This window comes from Nothoprocta perdicaria, unplaced genomic scaffold, assembly GCF_003342845.1.
Source record: "Nothoprocta perdicaria isolate Ctin4 unplaced genomic scaffold, notPer1 scaffold_31, whole genome shotgun sequence".
In the NCBI taxonomy this organism is placed as follows: domain Eukaryota; kingdom Metazoa; phylum Chordata; class Aves; order Tinamiformes; family Tinamidae; genus Nothoprocta; species Nothoprocta perdicaria.
In genome coordinates, this window is record NW_020455544.1 from 3,115,594 (window position 1) to 3,133,014 (window position 17,421).

A 17,421-nucleotide genomic window follows, 5' to 3' on the forward strand; every position below is an offset into this window, starting at 1 on the left:
GTGCGTGAACAAGACAGATGAGCAAGTCCACGTCTCGGCTTTGTGCTCCGCGTCCCCGCTCCGTACTGAGCAGCCACTTGGCTTCAGCTGGCGACGACAAAGGAGGAGGGACGTTTTTCTTCCGTGGGAGGCTTTGTGGATGAACAGGGAGAGAAACACCGCGTGTCCCTTGGGAGCCTGATGGAGACAGGAGTGACAAGGGCTCCCTCAGTGCTGCGTCTTGCAGCGCTGAGATTAAAAATGTCCTCCTCGAGCCCGTAAAATGCGAGCCGGCGTTTGCGCCAAGCGGCTCGCGTTGGGGCCCGTTGACAAGTGGCTTGTGCTGTTCAATTCCCACCCTCGTAACAACGCTTGCATGAGTGATATGTAGGCACCACTTCTGCCTCCAAACGTTTGACAGCAATTAGGGCTCCTCTCCAGGGGCAGCCTGTGCCAGGGCTCTGTCACCCTCACAGTGAAGCAGGTCCCAAGGGGAGCACAGAAACGTGGGGCACTGAGTGGGGCTCTGCCCCGGAGCCCACAGCAGCAGGGCACACACGCTGGCCAGTTTTGCAAGCAAAAACCTGCAAAACTTCTTCCATCCTGGAAAGCCAGGGGGGATGCAGGCGTGCAGCACCGTGCAGCAGTGTCTCGCCGGCTCCTCTCAAGTGCTGCCTTTGTGATTTCTGCTGCACAGATATATCCTCCCACCACATCCACCTTGTTTTGTAAAGCAGCTGCACCGCGTGCTTGTCAGGAATCCGTATTTGATAAACAAAAGTGCCCTTGGACAAGTTCCTTGGCTAGATGGTTGAAAAAATTCACGTGTAGGAGCATTTTTGTTGCTTTATGTTTGCACGCATGTGTCTGTAGGAAAAAATGCCTACGGGGGAGTGAGAAGCAGCATAGCATGTTTTCCTGTCAGCAGTGGCTGGCTTGTAAAGAAGGTAGGTTACTGAAACTGAAAATTAGATTCTTTTTGTAACTATTTTATTGAAATGCGCAAATCAAGACAAATGAAGATGTTTTGACCTCTGCATTAAAATTCTGGACTACTGTCACTGTAAAAAATGCTGTTCACAAAATAATACCATTCTGTATCTAAAAAGGAAAGGTGCCTGTTTTCTTTATTCATGTGCAAAGAAAGCCATGCCTGACAGCAAAGGTGGGACTGTGGTCCTGTCCCACGCGTGAGAAAGGTCGTTGGTGTCTTTCTTCCTCCACATCCATCACTCTAATTTGGTACCTTTTTTTGGCCAAAGATTGGCATGAAATCGGACTCTCAGAGGCTTCCGGATTTTGAGCCAAACTAATGACAGTGCTGGAGTGAGCAACATCTCTGCTCTCTTCCTGCGCCCTCTCAGGCTGTCTCGCAAGGGCCAAGCTTGCAGCATTTCTCTTTTGCCTGAGACTGAAGTCTCCCACTCTTACGTTGCCTCTCAGCTCTACCATCTCGTATATATTTCAAGAAATTGTCCTTGTGCACATTTATTTGGCTCAACACCCAGACAGCATAGCTTAGGCAGACCTCTCAGGACGTTCCTGCAGGTGTTTGTGCCGGTTTATTATCCCTGCCGTTCCTTACCTCTTGCAAAGGAGTCCTTTTTTGAACGTCCATGTTTTTGGTTCTTGATCTTTCCTGGATTGCGTGCAATATTTTCCAAGCCATTAGCTGGCTAAAGGCAGGAGATGAGGTCTGCTGTGGTAAAGGGGCAAGCGTTGACTCTCAGCACACCCATGCTTTGCTTCCTTCCTTCCTTCCTCCTTTTTTTAAATTTTTTTTTGTAGCCCTTAATTAAATTAACCCGATATATTTACATAGGAAGCATTACAATAACCCAATCAATGAATGCTCTTCATTAATTGTTACAGAGCAGCCCCAGTCCTGTCACAAAGTGCATCCAGTTCTGCAGAGAAGCGTGGGAGTTTGCTGTCCAGAAGCAGAGAGCATGGGCTGTGTGGTCTGCATAGGGGCATTTTGTTTGTGCGTACAGTGTCCCAGCAAGCTGAGTGCTGAACCAGCGGCAGAGCCATCCTTGGTGCAGGACTGCATGTGGAAGAGGGTCACTGGACAAAAAACGGGATCCTGTATTGCTGGCTGGAGTATAAGTTGTTCTTCTGTAGAAAAATCCAGCTCTTGAAATAATGAAACTTTTTAACTGAAATTTGTCTGAAGCACTCTGTTTTCAGTGTTCCTTTTTTTCCTCCATATTTAGTAAAACTTGGACTTTTTTTTTCTGTGAAAATAGGGACTGAGGTAGAAATGGTAATCTTCCAAGGAAAAGAAATCTCTAAAGAAGAGATTCTCTTCTTATCCGGTCCCAGTATCTAAGTAGAACTCTGTGTCCAAGTTCTGCCTCTGTGAAAGCCCGTGTGACCGTGCAGTTCAGTATCAAGGCTGCTTGATACTGAACATGGAGCCTGCGTTTCCATGCACGGCTGGGCGGTGGGGCCGTGCTCCTGACACGGGCTTTCCCACCAGGAACGTGCCCTGGGGCCTTGGAAAGCAGCCTTGGCTGAGCGGGAGCCTCCCCTTCGCTCAGACAAGGCCTGCTCTTGGGAAGTGCACGTGCATCTCCTTTGCTGTTGGCAGGCTTCCTCATGCAAGTGTCCAGGAAGAAATTTCATCGTGCAAGTGATGAAACGTGGGTGGGAGACACAATAGGACCTGGTACACACATGCCCTGGGTGTCTCAACCCTCCAGAAACGTCATCCCCGTTGTGCAGGGAGGTTTGAGAGCCGGTGGTGGATTAGTGGCAAATAAAAGGCTGTGTCTTGGGTTTTGTGACTTCTGGTGCTCCAGGTAATTGCTTAAACTTCAAAAAAACAAACAAAAAGTCTCCAACAGCAAATCCCAGCTTTCGTTTCTGTCTTTTAAATACTAAATTATGTTGGCAACGCTAGAAATTTCTAAGTCAATTTGATCTTCTGTTTTGGAAGGTTTGCTTTAAGCTTCTGCCTTCCCAGGCTTCTTCCCTGGAAGCGGTGTCCCTGCCGTTTTTCCCTTGCTGGTGCTAGCCATGTAGGAGCACAGTGGAGGTGTTATCACAGCCCAGGGCTTCGTCCTTCAGCCCTCGATTCCCGGAGTCAGGGGATTGAGTGCCTCGCTCCAGCGCCCGTGTTTTTAAGCAAGTTTTTGCACTCGGTGGATGCAAAGGCTGCCAGGACCCGTGGGAGGCTTGGAACAGGCCCAGCTGCAGATGCGCTGCTCGGTATCCTTCGCTGTCTGCTGCGGGGAGCACGGGAGCGCGGCTGCTGCTGCTTTGGAGACGTGTGGGTTGCAGCAATGGGGCTTGCAGCACCCCAGAAGCACCGGCCTCCTGTGAGCTCCTCGGAGAAGGGCTGGCTGCCACCCACCACCCACCGCCTCCCCTCTTTGTTATCCCTGTGCTCATTTCTCTCAGGCCTGGAAGAATGACCTGGCAGGGAGTGTTTTCCCTTCGCATAATTGATATTTCACTACCTGCAGTAGTTGACAGTGTCCCTCTCTGTCTTTTCCCTCTGACACTGTGGAAGGCTTTAACTTAATCCCGCTAGTTAAGCTGTAATTGTCTGAACTGAGCCAGGGGGAAGCTGGTGAAAAGTGACACATGTACTTCTTTTTTTTTTCCCCTTAAATGTCACTCATTCCATTGGCTTTTAATGCGAAACGCTTTCCAGGCCGCCTCGAGAAGGACCTGTGGGCTCCGGGCATGTATCACAGAGCTCTTGATCACCTCCTCTCCTCGGGCTTTGCCTTTGTGCGCCAAGGAGCACTGATGTGCTCCGAGATCCGCTCGGGATGGCAGTCCCTGCCTCCTCCCTAAAGCACGTGCTCCGCGGGAGAGGCAGCTGGAGGGAGCAGGAATTTCGGATTTTTCCCCCTCGTTCTGCACTGCATAAGATGAGTGCCCGCTGGCTTGCTTGGGCGCATGCAGAATAGCAATGCAGTTCCCTTTGTTGGTGGTGGTATTAGTTATTTTTTTGAGAGAATGTATTCTGTGAGGCTCTAATTAGACATGTTGTCGCGGTGCCGCGCCACCTCCCCGAGTGCTTTGTTAGTGTCACGGCAGTCAGGGGGAATGAGAGGAGCTGTCACTGTCCCCGGCTTGCAGCGGGGGAGACTGCGGCGTGGGGCAGGCAAGTAATTTGTCTGGCGTCAAACGGGAATGCGAGGGAAGCAGGCTGGCAGACACGCTCCCTACGAGCAGCCCGCTCCCATGTAGGGTTAATAAAAGCAAATTCCACACGCTCTGAGAGGCTAAATCCACCTCCGTGCTCTCCCTCCCTGAGCTGATGACCTGTCTGGAGGCAAAGAAATTAGTGTGTTCTCCTGAGGCCGCTCAGCTGCTCCCTGGGGGCGAGTGGATCAGCCCCTTGTAGCTTGTGAGCAAACACGTTTGCCCTGCTCGGGCTAACAGAGCTGCTTTCTGTGGTAGCGGCAGCACGCAAACTGGAAGGACATGCTGCTTTCCTAAGCAACTCTGGACTGAATGCTTGATATTCTGAAAAGCTCTTCAGAGAGGGACAGCTTGTTTGTGTTTATTCCTTCCCGGTTTTGCTTCGTAAACATGCAGTGCTGTCCTCGCACGGAGCAGGGAGGTGGCCTCTGCGCCGCTTGGGTTGCTTGGGCCATCGAAAGCATTCCCAAGCGGAGATGAAATGCAAACAGCCGGCTAGCCTTTGCTTGAGAGAAGATGATAAGATAGAGAAAATGCTTATGAACAGAAAGCAGGAGCTGTTTTTACATCCTGTTTTTCCATTATCGCAGTAGAGAGTGGTCTTGGGGTCATATTAGTGCCTTAGCTTCTGCAGTGACACAAAGGGCTGGTCCTTCAGAGCTTCGCTGACTTAATACAGTGCAGCTCTTTGACGAGCAGCATTAGGAGCCTTGTACAATTAAGCTATAGAAATGAAATGATGCAGCACAACCCTCCAGGAATCGCTTTGCTCCGAAGCCTTGTCTTTGCAGAGGTTTTTGTGGTGATACTGGGTTTTTTTTTCCACCAGGGTGCCTGCACCAAGCAAGTTGGCACGACTTGGGAGGTGGAACGACTGTGAGTCTCACAGTAGCGCAGCCCCCTGCACGTGCTTGTCAGAGGGGATGATGCTCGGGGTCAGCCCCACTGCAAACCAATCTGGGTGAGCCAGGGCAATGCTGCTCGCCCGTGTTGCAGAACTTAGCCCTTTGAGGCTCCATACGGAGGCTGGTTTTCAGGGGGCTTAAGAAGCATTTAAACCTTTGTCGCAGAGGTCACCGTGGTGAACTCCTCCCCTGAGCAACATAACTCTGAGGCTGAGTCGTTAGATGAACCTGCAGCCAAACTGCCCCGTCCTTGCCCGGCCTGGAAGGGCGTGCTCGGGAGCCACCGGAGTACTGGGCAAAGTGGGAGTTAAAAAGGGGGAAAATGGTCGAGACCCAAGGAAAAGGGTCTGGATAGCTGCTCACAGGCGGACACGTGCCCTAGATTTGCTGCCGCAGCCTGTATCTGGGTTTCCTAACGAAAGGAAGAGCTGTGTTGAACGTGTCTTCCCTTTTGTGATCTTGCTCTGTCAAAATGCACCTGACAATGGTTGTGTCTGTGTTTTCTTAAAGCTTTGGAGCATTAAAAATCCCCCGTCCTCCTTCAGCACCCCTTTGCATGCATGTGTTCTCCAGTTCTTCCTCCCCAGTTTTCTCCTCCTCCCATCCGCTCTGTGCAACCACAAGCTTGGGAATGGGACTGGGTTGTATCAATTCAGCATTATCCTAGCAGGAGAAGCACCTCCTCCTTTCACCGCTATATTTAGCGTTTTGGGTGCACCCAGCCTGCCAGGAGCCCCGTACAGTGAAGTGTTGAATTCAGCCTCCTCTCCCATTTAAAAGGATGCTGTTGAGCACCCTGGCCACCACAGCTCCGCTTCACAGCTGGCTGTAAATTTGCAAGCGTGCGGGGATATCTTTAGCTTCGACTCCAGAGATTTCCTGTTGAGCTGCGAGATGCAATCCTGCAAACGCACTCAGGCTAAATATACCCTCCGGGGTTGACACGCAGCCAAATAAACAAGGGCAGTGTCAACAGGAGTGTTTGCCAGGGCTGAACGGATTTAGTTATTCTGCAAGAGGTGGGGCCTAGTGCAATTAATCAGGCAATTAAGTTTGCTTTGGCAGTTAAAATAACTTTGGGGTCTCTTGCACGAATATTAATTGCATTCCCCTAGACGAGCCTGTAAGACCCATGTCCTGGGCAACCTAACTCTGCGTGTAGCTTTGACTACTAAGTCCCTTTTGGATAAGGACTGTGTCCGACACGGCAAAGACTTGGGGCTTTTTCCCCTGTTTGAGTCAGCATGGCCACGGCCTTTAAGAAAGAAGAAACCAGGGGCTGGTTTCTCCCGCCGGTGCCAGTTCCAGATGGGTGCTGCACATCTCCACGTTACTGGGTCTTTCCCTGCACCGAGTACAGACTTGGGAATGGGGCTGTCTCTGGTGTCCGAGTTTTTAAAGCCTGCTTTATTACAGTGTCATTACTAAGAGTCAATGGGCTCCTCTTTGTGTTGCAAAAACAGTCTTTAGGACATAAGAAAATGTTTCAAGAGGAGGGAAAAGCCTGACTGGTGTTTTGGCTTGTGTATCCTGCTTCGGCCCTTGCAAACCTTCCGTCATTGTCTCCTGAGCAATGGGAAGCAGTTGGCAGTCAAAGCACCTCCCGGTAAAACTTGCTGGAGAGGTGTTGGAGGCTGGAGGTTGTGGCTTGGCTTCGCTGCTCTCCGTGCTGGGATTTGCCACTGGAAAAGCACGGAGAGGAAGAGTGGCTTTTACTTGTGGCTGGATATTTTCCTGGGCATTGTCACTCCGTTCGTGTTCCTCGGATTGCAGTGTGTTTATGCTCAGCTCGGAGTAACAGATTATTTTGGAAGGAAGCCAGTCAAAGAAAACATGCCACTTAGAGTTAAGTAAAGATAATAGTGCTAATTGATGAGTGCGAGGCAACAGTACAAGATACTAATGTGCTGTGCTCGTTACAGAGCGGATCTTTTCTTGGTGGTGACAAACTCAGTCCTGAAACCTGCTGATTCTTCTGTAACGTGGGTAAAGTCTTTCAGGCTTTGAGACTGTCTGTGGCAACATGTCTTTACCAGCCCCTTCTGCTGCTCGTTTCCCGAACGTGTTGGTAGTCAGTTCCTTGCAGTGTGGTTGGGACGAGGCCGGCACTGGCAGCACAGTGAATGTGGAGCACCAAAGTTGCCAGTCTGTGTTGCAGCTGATATCTCAGTGTTTCAGGCATAACTTGTTGCTTAATATCTAGGAAACCAGGCCAGCCATTAGGTCAAAATTCAATGAAAATTCCGCAAAATGTTTCCCCTCAAAGACTAGAGCCTGGCATTTTCGGCAGGCTCCATAGAGGTACCTGAATGATTTGAGTTTTGGGCATGAGCTTGCAGAGATTCCCTGAAACTGTGACACTCCTAGTAGTCATGAACGCATCTTTTGCATATGTGTTTTATGAACCCACCTGGAATGTGACAGGAATCTCACCTCACCTGTTTTTTAGGGAAGTATTTGATTACCGAACTTGCCAACTAAGCAGCAGTGCTGCTGGAAACCAGACCTGTTCAACTTGTCTTAGGTGGAGATCATGATTAATGTAAGTGCTTCCTCGAATGTTCTCAGCTTAGGTAGTTTTAGCGCTGTAGGTAGTTTTGGAGGAAAAGATACTCAGGACGGAATTACAGCTACAGCCTCCGGAGCGGGGAGACCCGGCAAAAGAGGCATTCCTCAGAGAGCAGAAGGAACCTGGGAGCCTTGGAAGCCAGGAGGCTCCCACACGTTGGCTGGGTGTGCTGCCAACGCGCTGCGGATGTGCGCTGCACGCACACGTGGGGTGATGGTGCGGCTGCAAAGGGCTGAGTGCATCTGCTGGATGCTTTGCAGTGAATTGTACCTCAGCAGATGGGAGGCTGCGAAATCCCCAGTCCTGCCCGTATGTTAGAAATGAGATGTTAGGAGGTCCAAAGATACCTTCTGCAGCTTGTGCAGGATCCCAGCGACGGCCATGCGCTGTGTTAGGTCACCTGGAAGCTGCTTTTGGTGAGGAGGAACGGCCTGTGCTTCCCGTAGGCACTGCCCACATCTCTTCGGGAAGGGCTTGAGTTACCACTTCTCTGGGCTGACTCTTTGGAAGACAGCAAGGGAGGAGCTGGGAGGAAGGAGGCAGCTGGTTTCTGTTGTGCTCCTGCCTAAGCACAGTAGTGACAACACCAGTAATGACCATGTCCAGGTCTAGAGCAGCCTGCACGTTGTGAAACTGGGGGAATATTGTTTAACAGAGGAAAGCTTGGAGGTTTGCATGTCTCTTCACGTGCCTTTTTCTTTGTACCACCTGCACTGTCGGGGTGCCTCGAAGCTGCAGTGACGGGCCCAGGCTGCCTTGCACGTGGGGCTGGTGGGGCAAAGACACCAAGCGAAGCCTTCCGTGCCTTACGGAGTGCAGGGAAGCACCCTGTGGCACAGGTGCAGGCAGGTGGGAAGCGGTGCAAGGGCGCTCGTAAGGTGATTCCGGTCGGCTCTCCATAGGGGAAATAGAGGGGCTCCCCTGCAGCACGGGTCAGGGCAGAGCCTGGGCTTAGCCGGGTGACGTGCCGGGCGAATACGGGGGGACATGTCAAGGGGGAGCAGTGGATGGTGCCGCGTGGGCCGGAGCCCAGAGCCGCGTCCTGCTGCGCACTGAGCGCTGCCGGCCAGCCCGGCTTCCCTGCGTGTCCGGGAGCAGCACGGAGAGCTGCTTACACACAATCACAGAACACTGAGCTTGGAAGGGACCTCTAGAGACCATCCAGTCCAACCCCTGCTCCCAAACGAGGAGAGGACCCAATGCAGTTGGGCCTGCAAACTGGGATTTAGTCGCTGACACAGGCCTGCCATGCCTGTCACCCGAGGTGCGGCAGCAGGAAACCCATGCTGAGCTGTTGGTATAACAGAGGTGTATTATGCGAGTTTGCCCCAAAGCCTGGTCTGTGCCCCACTGCAGCAAGCAAAATAACGCCCAGATGCAGGATTCGGAGCAGCTTCTGACCAGGATGGGGAGTTGGGCCAGCTTAACCATAGCTCCCCTTCCTACTGGGAGCTGCGGCTGAGCGGTGGCTTTTGCTGGTGGCTTCTGCACAGGGCGGCTGGGCCCGTAACAGGCCTGGGCCCCGAAGAGGGAAGGAAGCACGAGGAAGGGGATGGCTTCCTTGCAGCTGCACAAGCTAGGGGCAGGGCGGACGTGCTCTGCGTGCACCTGTTTGTTTGCAGAGAGGCAGCCCAAATCTGAGCTCTTCAGGTCCATGTTGGTTTAGATCGGGCTGGACTCGGACGGATTTCTTGATTCTGTCCCTCCTCTGGTTATATTGCCTTGGTCCCGCATGGAGCATTTGAGCACAGAAAGCATCAGAGCTGGCAAGAGAGCGCCTTAACTGTGGGTCATTCCCCTTCTCGCTGTGTGCTGTGAAGAGGCGTAGTGGGAAAGGTGAGTGCTGGGCAGGAGGAGGTCACCCATAGTGTGGGCACCTGCCGATCCCATTAGCTCCTTCGGACTCGGCCCTGCATGGACCTACAGGAATTGTGGCCTAAAAACCGCAGCGCAGCTTCGATGCCGAGGAGCCGGCGACACCTCGGCGCTGCCGAGCCGCGGCCGCCGGGGCGCTTGGAGCGGCGCCGACAGGAAACCGCAGGACACAAATGCTCTCCTTCCCCCAGGAGGCCTGGTTTCACAAAGGATGGAGAGGGACGGATGAGAGATCTTCCCTGGGCTAGGTTAAATAGCTCCTCGTGCCACCTAGGAGGAGGCAGGGAGCTTCTGCGATCCCGTCGGTGTTGCGGGTACGGCAGCGCTCAGCCCCGTCTGGTGAGCGCGGCTCGGAGAGCGCCCGGCTCCCACTGCTGGTTTCAGCTCCGCGCTCCCTGGCACCCGGCACTGGTTTTGCTCCAGGCAAAACCGCTGTCGCGGGAGGGCTGGCGGCTGCGTTAACCCAGACTGTGTCGCTTTCGACAAACAGCTCTCCTCTCAATAACTTCAATTTGAACTTCTCTGGCGTTCGCATTTTTCCATTCCAAAACCTCTAAAAGTACTGAGATAATGAAATTATAAGGATGAAAGTGGGGGCAGGGGAAAGCCCGTCTCAAAGTCTGCAAAATAATTGCTGGTTTTTCAAAAAAAAGCTCTGCAGCCTTCCTTCCTTCACATTAGCGATAGCTCAAACGAGGCCCCGCCGTTGAGTGGCAACCGCACCAATTAGCTCTGCTGCTGCTGGTTTGTGAATTGCATGTGAAATGTAGAATTTGTCCAGAAGTGCTAATGCAAATTGCTCAACAAAAATGTGCCCTCCATGTCAAGTCTTTTCACTTGCTCTGACACCCTGATGTCTTCCCAGATTTCTGTGATCGGCAGATCCCTCTCCCGGTTGACAGCTAGCAGAGCTCATGCGGTAACGGAGATATTTCTTGTTGCCATTAGCTGTGCTTCTGTGAAGAGGGCTGCAAGCTACTGCCTTCTTGCTATACAACATAATTTTGACTGCTATTTTGGGGCTTGTTGGCCTTTGGATTTGTAGAATGAAATGCTAAATGCGAGGTAAATATCTTAAGGTTTCACCTGTACAAAAGTTCAAAGGCCTGGGCCGTGGCGGTGGTTTGGTCACTTTGGGTGAATTCAGCATCCCTTGCTATTGTATGTGGAGATAACCCCTTGGCCCTGGGCGCACGAGGCCGAGTTACCATTGCCGTGGGAACTGCTGCTTAGCGTTTCCTGGCTTCGCCGGCAGACAATATCCCATGCTAATATTGCATCCTCTAAAGGAAGAAGACATGGTGCAAGGGCACATGGAAATTTTGGAGTTCTCACACCTACGGAATATGAAGTGGTATATTTAGCTTTATGCAGAACCTGCATTAATAGTGGCTTGTGCCTTGCTGGGTGGTGCTTTTGAGCGTGGTAGTCACAGCCCAGGACCCTCATTGTGCTCAGTTCCCTGCAGATGTAGGAAGTAAATATATTTCCTTCTCCCAAAGACTTCCAATCTCTGTGTAAGATAAGAGATAATGGAGACAAGCACACCAGGAAGTACGAGCAAGCAGGAGAGACTGTTGGACATCAAGCAAACATGAATTTCCAGAAATTTCTGCAAATCTAACTATCCTGAGGGCAGCGTTCAGGATGAGGTCTGTATGGTTTTGCAGAATGCTTCTCAAAAAAGAAATCCATGGAGGAGGAAGGTCTGAAGACACTTGTATTGCAGTGCTATGTGCAAAAGAGCTGGCCACCCTGGGCTGGTGGAAGAGGGGGATAAAGTCTTGGTAGTGAACACGAGGTGCTGCATGAGGTGGGATATGCTGCAACTGGACTGGAAAAGGGATGGAAGCATCAGGGCGTGAGGGGATGTGAGCCTGACTGTGGGATTTGGCAGAGAGGTTGGAGGCAAAGGTGACAGCCACGTTATGGGCTGAGTGACAAGCAAGTGATGGCCTTGTCCACAGGGAATGAAGGAACGGGAGGGAGGGGAGACTTAGGGAGTAGGATTAGAGCCGACTTTGAGCTTGAGCTGACAGATACCCACAAGACAATCACAGAGGCAGGACGTGAATTTAGTCAGAGCAAAGGGAGCTGGCCTGGGGTGGAGAGGGACATCTGTGCATCGTCACTGCAAAGGCCCTTGAATTTCTATTCCGGTGAGATTGCCACAAGGACGAGAGGGGAAGAAGGAGAGGGGCAAGGACAGAGAGCCACAGAATGGTCAGTTAACACTGAGGATTTAGTTAATGTTGTTGGAGCCAGGTGGGAGCACAGGGGAGGGAGAGCTCGGCTTCGTATTGAGTTTGGTCGGGGCTCTGGAGGGAGCAGACGGGTCGCAGCGAGGAGGCTGGAGCATCAGTTTAGAGCTCCAGCCAGACAAAGGACATTAGGGGCTCCGTGAGATTGCTTTCTGCGGCAGGCAAGAAGGGAAAAGCCTGTTTGGAAAGGCATCTGTGCTGGAGATGGGGACTAAATTCAGCCTAAATCATATAAATCATAGGCAGCGCGTTCGATAAGCTTAGCAGTGACAGTGAAAAGAGAGATAGGGCGGGAGCTGGAGAGGCATTTGGAGTGAAGGGTTGTTTGGAATTTCAGGTTTTTTTGCAAGCACAAAGATAAAGCTGCTTGTGCTGTGAGGGGAAGGAGACGGGGAGAGGCAAAGGAGCAGGAGGAGGCAGACGGGGACAAGGAGACGAGGAGCCCGTGCGCTGCAGGGTCTGCGGGACAAGTGGAAGGGCTGGGGACGAGCAGCCACGGAGAAGGTGGCCGGGAGCAGGGTCGCGACGGAGGCAGAGGAGCAAGTGGCGAGGAAGGCAGCAGGCAGGGCGGGAGATGAGGGCTGCCTTTGTTGAGTTGCTCCTGGGAGAAAGGAATGTGATTCTGTGCAAAGAGCTCGTTTTCCTGTGGAGCTGGGAGAGGGCAGGGGCTGAGAAGGGAGGCAGTGCAGCAGGGGTTGCTGCGGTGAGGGCTAGTTCAGCTGGGGAAGAGCACTGTGTTGGGAGGATGGAATAGAAGCAGGGGAGGAAGCACTCATGGTGGGGATGAAGTTTGTAAAAAAATAATTATTTTAAAGCTATCCTCCAAAAATTTTTCTCAGAAGGGGTGTTAAGAATATTCAGAAAGCCTCAGAGGAGGGGAACAAGGTCTTGATCAGCAAAGGGAGCTATAGCTTAGAGACCTAGAAGTCTAGGGGTAAAGTCAGAACTGCCAAAAGTCAAGCTGAGTTAGGCACTGAAAAAGAGAATGGAAACAGTAGTGAAGCTTTCCTTAGCCACACAGTTAAAGGAGAATTCAGGAGGGACAAGAGGAACCATGCGGTGACGAGCACGTCAGTCTTAAAGACAACATAGGCACAGCCTAAATCAGAATTCCTTGTCTCTGTTTTCATTACGGCTGAAAAGACGGAATGTCAAAACAAAGAGCAGATGGCTAATGGAAACACAAAGACCACATCCAAGGTGGAAGAAAAAGCAAAGGAGTTTAAAGTCCTGGGGCTGGGTGATCTGGGTAGCCTTGATTCAGGGACGTTGAGAGAAGTGGCTCCTGTAATCACAGCCCTGGCCATCCCGGCCCTCGCAGCTTGTCTGCAGCTAGTAATTGAAACCACAGCAAAGCTAATGTGGCTCTGGTGGGCAGCTGCAGCCGAAGACCACTTCCCTGGGTCTTGCCAGCCACCGTTTGGAGACATTTGGCTCTTGGTTTTAGTTGGCAATCCCACCTGCAGCAAGGCGGCGTGGACGGGAGCCTGGAACCGGAGACAGGGGAGTCACTCCATCTCTCCGGAGTGGGTGTGCGACGGGGGAAGATCCCCCAGTTTGTGCCTGAGCTCGTGTGGGCGACCATTCCCAGCGAGCAGCGCTGCGGCAGTGACGGAGCGCGAGGCCCGAGCCCTGGGCCCTTGTGCCGCGCATCCCTGCGGATTGTCCGCCTCGGGAGAAGCAGCAACGCGGGGCACTTGCAGCCTCTCGCTGGCGTGTGAGGTAAGCTGCCTTCCGCAGGCAGGAAAGAGAGCATATGGCCCAGGGTGTTGATTTCCCAGCCAGGCTCCTTTCAGGCTTGGCAAATTGCGTGCTCCTTGCTGAGGATCAAGGCAAGTGCCAAGTCTGAATTTCTGAAAATGAAAGGGATTTCATTTATCACAGCACAGGGAAAAGGATCTGAAAAATGTCCTTAAGCGTGTTTAAAAAAAAAAAAAAAAAAAAAAAAACACCTTTTGTTTGCGCTCGAACAAAACAAGCACGGGGACTGTTAACAGAATTCCCCGTGGAGCGAAGGAGCGGGTGCGGATGCTCCAGCCATTGCGGCTGCGGCTCCGTGATGCCCACGGGGACACAGGGATATGGTGCAGGCCCCGGCCGTTAGACAAGGGCGCTGCCTGCGCAGGCTCAGCCTTGCTGCCAGGGAGCTCCTAAAATTAGGCACCTTCTCCTCGCAGCCCCGCGTTTCTTCCCGTACGTGCTAGCGGCTTTTCTTTCTCTTACGGCATTTATTTTTATTGCATCGTTTTCCCTCTGTTGCCGCTCTTCATTGGCCCCGTGCGACTGTTGGTTTAAACCATTTGCTTGCTTTCATCTTCCATTTTTCTTCTCTCTGCCTTCTCAGGGGCTCTCTATCCGTGGTTATCCTTGCGCTGCGCGTTAACCCTCCTCCCTGCTGCTCCGGGATGCTCTCAGAGGGGACATCGATTCCGGTTAAACCCTTTAGCAGTGGCGTTTTCTGAAAGGCACCGGCTCGCGGGTCCCTTGAGACGCAGCCGAGCGGCAGGGCAGGTACCCGGGGAGGGACATCGGGGCGCAGGAGGGAAGCGGCTCTGTGGGGAGCTGCTCGTGTGGGGCACGGGAACGCTCAGCCCCAAAGCCGTGGTAGCAAACAGTAACACCATTTGGAGGCGGCGTTTCCAAATCCATGAGCCGCAGGGTAAAATTGCCAACTGGTTGGCCTTGCGTTCTTCGAGATAAACTTTTGATGGTCCTTTGCTGATAAATGGCATTAAAAAAAAAAAAAACTACTTGTTTTAGTATGCTGCATTGAATAGTTTGTCGCCAAAAATAAGGAAATTGCTCTCCGATGAACAAACCAATACACAGAAATAATAGTTTGATGGATAGTATTTGGAGTGTGGAAAGAATAAACTGCATCGCGGCCATGGGGAGGAGAGATGCAGGGGAAGGGAGGTGAAGGGCAAACAAATGGGCTGCAGGCAGGGGTCTGGTGTCAAACATCAGAGGGATCTTGTTGGCTCCCACGCTGTGGGAAAGACCCTGGCAACGAGGGGCTGGAGCGAGCGGTGGGATTTGCAGAGCCCTTGGAGGCGGAGAGGAAAACAGAGTCTGAAACGAATGGCTCTCAGTTCCCGTCGTCGGTCAGGCGGTACCGTCTGCCAGAGGTGGCTGCGCTCTGGGCTGCCTGGTTCAGAGACAGGGATTAAGATCCCTGCCACACACAGCAAGTGACAGCATCGCAAGGCTTTTAATAGGAATATTTCTGGGAAAACGTAGGATTTTGCTTTTAGCATGCTTGGAAAACACTGGTTGCAGGTGATGTTTTACTATAACATAGAATTTGGAAGCACAGTAATATTTTTCATCACAGGAGTGGGCTGGACCCCCCTTCTTTTTTTCTTTTATATGTAGTCTTTGTTTTTAATTATTTTATTTTTAATGTGCGCCCCAGGAGCCCCTACGAGCCGCAGCGTAAGGGGGCAGTGACTGTCATGTTAGCACGGGGCAGTGCCCGAGTGCCGGCTGCGTGTGCGGGTGCCGGGCAGGCGCGGATGGCGCTGTCGGAGGCAGGGTCCGGCAGCGCCGCTCTGTCCTGTGCATCACAGGCCATTAAGCTGCAGCGCCGAGTTGTGTTTATCCGGAAAGGCTGTCATCTCCGGAGACATCAAAAAAGGGAGATCTGGCGTTTCTGATGGGTAATGGAATCACGGGATAAAAATGTGATTCTTGTGGCTGATTTGAATCTGTCTGAGCTTCCAGCCCTTGTATCTGGCTTTGCCTTCTTCACTAGATAAAAGAAGTCTTTAAAGCATTCCTTTCCCCGTGAAGGTATTTTTATATGCCGTGGTCAAAGCATCCCTCGGTTTCTTTGTGGCAGGCTAAATGGATGAGCTCTTTAAGTCACTCACTGGAAGACACTTGCTGCCTCAAATCATTTTGTGACTTCTTTTTCTGCTCTGCTGCTAAAACGCAGACACCTGGCTGCATTCATTTTTCCTAGTGTCATCCTTCCAAAGCAGTGCGCAGGATAAAGTCAAGCCACCTCCTGGCTTCCATTTGCTGTTCTGCTCTTTATAGCTTCAGGGATCGCGTTGGTCCACGCGCCGCGGAGGGCAGGGGCAGTTCACGCAGGGTTGCTCATCCCCTTCGCACTCCCGTGTGCGGGAGTCTCCGTGAGGGAAGCCTGGCTTTGTGCCCGCTCCTAAAGCCGGGCCCAGGAGGGTTAGCGCTGCACTTGGGCGAAGGTGCCGCCTGGGAGCGGCGCGGCGGCGGGAGCGACATCCTTGCGCCCATCCTCGCGCTTCCTCCCGCTGCTGGGCAGCGCAGCGGCTGCGCCGCGGCCGGCGGAGCTCCTGCGGAGCCGGCTTCCTCGGCAAGCTCCGGAATTCGCTCCTTGCGTAGTGCGGTGCGCGAGCGAGTGCCTCCTGCGGCGTTACCCCCGGGCTGCGGTTTCCCTCTGCTCCGTCTCCGTGCGTGGTGTGTGTTTGGAAGCGGCTGCAGCGAGGGGCATGCTGCAGCGCCCGAGGCTCCCCGGGGCTCCCGGCGATGCCGCCTCTCCACGGCCCTCTCGCTCCCGGCTCTCTCATCCCCCCTTGTCTTCTCCCTCGCAGCGGGGGGCTCCGCCGTGGGGCAGCGCGGCACCGCTCCTGCCTATAAGTGGAAGCAGTTGGCCCCTCTCCCAGCGTAGCACAAGGTAGTCCTGTGGATCAGTTGTGCAATCTCCAGCTGGATGGCTCCGGAATAGGGAGGAATAGGGGGCGGCAGGAAAGGAGCCTTTGGGGGGCTCTGCTGGGGCTGCCCGTGGCCCCACAAGGAGGGCACACGGGTGGGGAGAAGGGCTCGGCGGAGGCGCAGCCCCACGGTGCAGCATCCGCGAGAGGAAACCCTCCAGCCAGGGCGTCTGGTGAAAGGAGAGTAAAAAGCTGGAGAGACGAAATCCCCGAGAGCTGCCTTTCAGCAGAGGGGCCTTCGGGGAACGTCTCTGCAAAGCAGAGATGCGGGCAATTTGTGTTTTCTTGCTGTTTCCTCAAAAGAGTCCTTGAAAAGCTGACCTTCATGCAGAAGGGCTAATTTCTCAAGCTGCCCTCGACCATTGATTTTAACCCTTGTGCTGATGAGGCTTTTGGGATCGTAAGATTACTTTTCCATAGTTTTCCGTTCTCACAGTCACTGGCATTACACAAACCATCCATGAAGCAGCTGGACCCAAGCCTTACCCTGGAGTGTCTGTTGACGAGAAGCCTGAGGTGAAACGGGCCCTTTCCACCACATTTTTGGAGGTGGTGCCCGAGCGCTCAGCACTTGGTGCAGGGGATGCCCTGGCCGGGCACAGCCACGAGAGCCTCCGGGGGCTATTGATACACCAGACCGGGTGACAGGGATCAATCACCCTGCTCACCGCCGACAACTTGCACAGAGGATGCTTCAAGCTTGACTTTTGGCTGTCAGTGCTTGATCCCTCCCAGTGTGCCTGCCCTCCTGGCACCCGCTTGTTCTCTTCCCAGCCTTCCCAGCATGGGTTTCTGTGCAGACATGTAAAACTACTTGTCCATATTGCAGCCAGCTGCTGCCCTGAGGATGATTCCCACCGGGGACTGAATCCTGGTACAGGTCTGTGGTGCCCCGTGCCTGTATCCACCCGGGATGCAGGCTGCCCTGGCTGCCACAGGAGACACCACTACTTCTGTTTCTCTCCTGTTAGCGTTTC

At 52.9% G+C, this 17,421-nt stretch overlaps 1 protein-coding gene across 1 annotated transcript in view; it reads left to right on the forward strand.

Moving 5' to 3' along the window:
• The window catches only part of MAML3 (mastermind like transcriptional coactivator 3), a 59,291-nt gene that overhangs the window by 34,097 nt on the left and 7,773 nt on the right, over positions 1–17,421 (forward strand). The window lies entirely within an intron of this gene.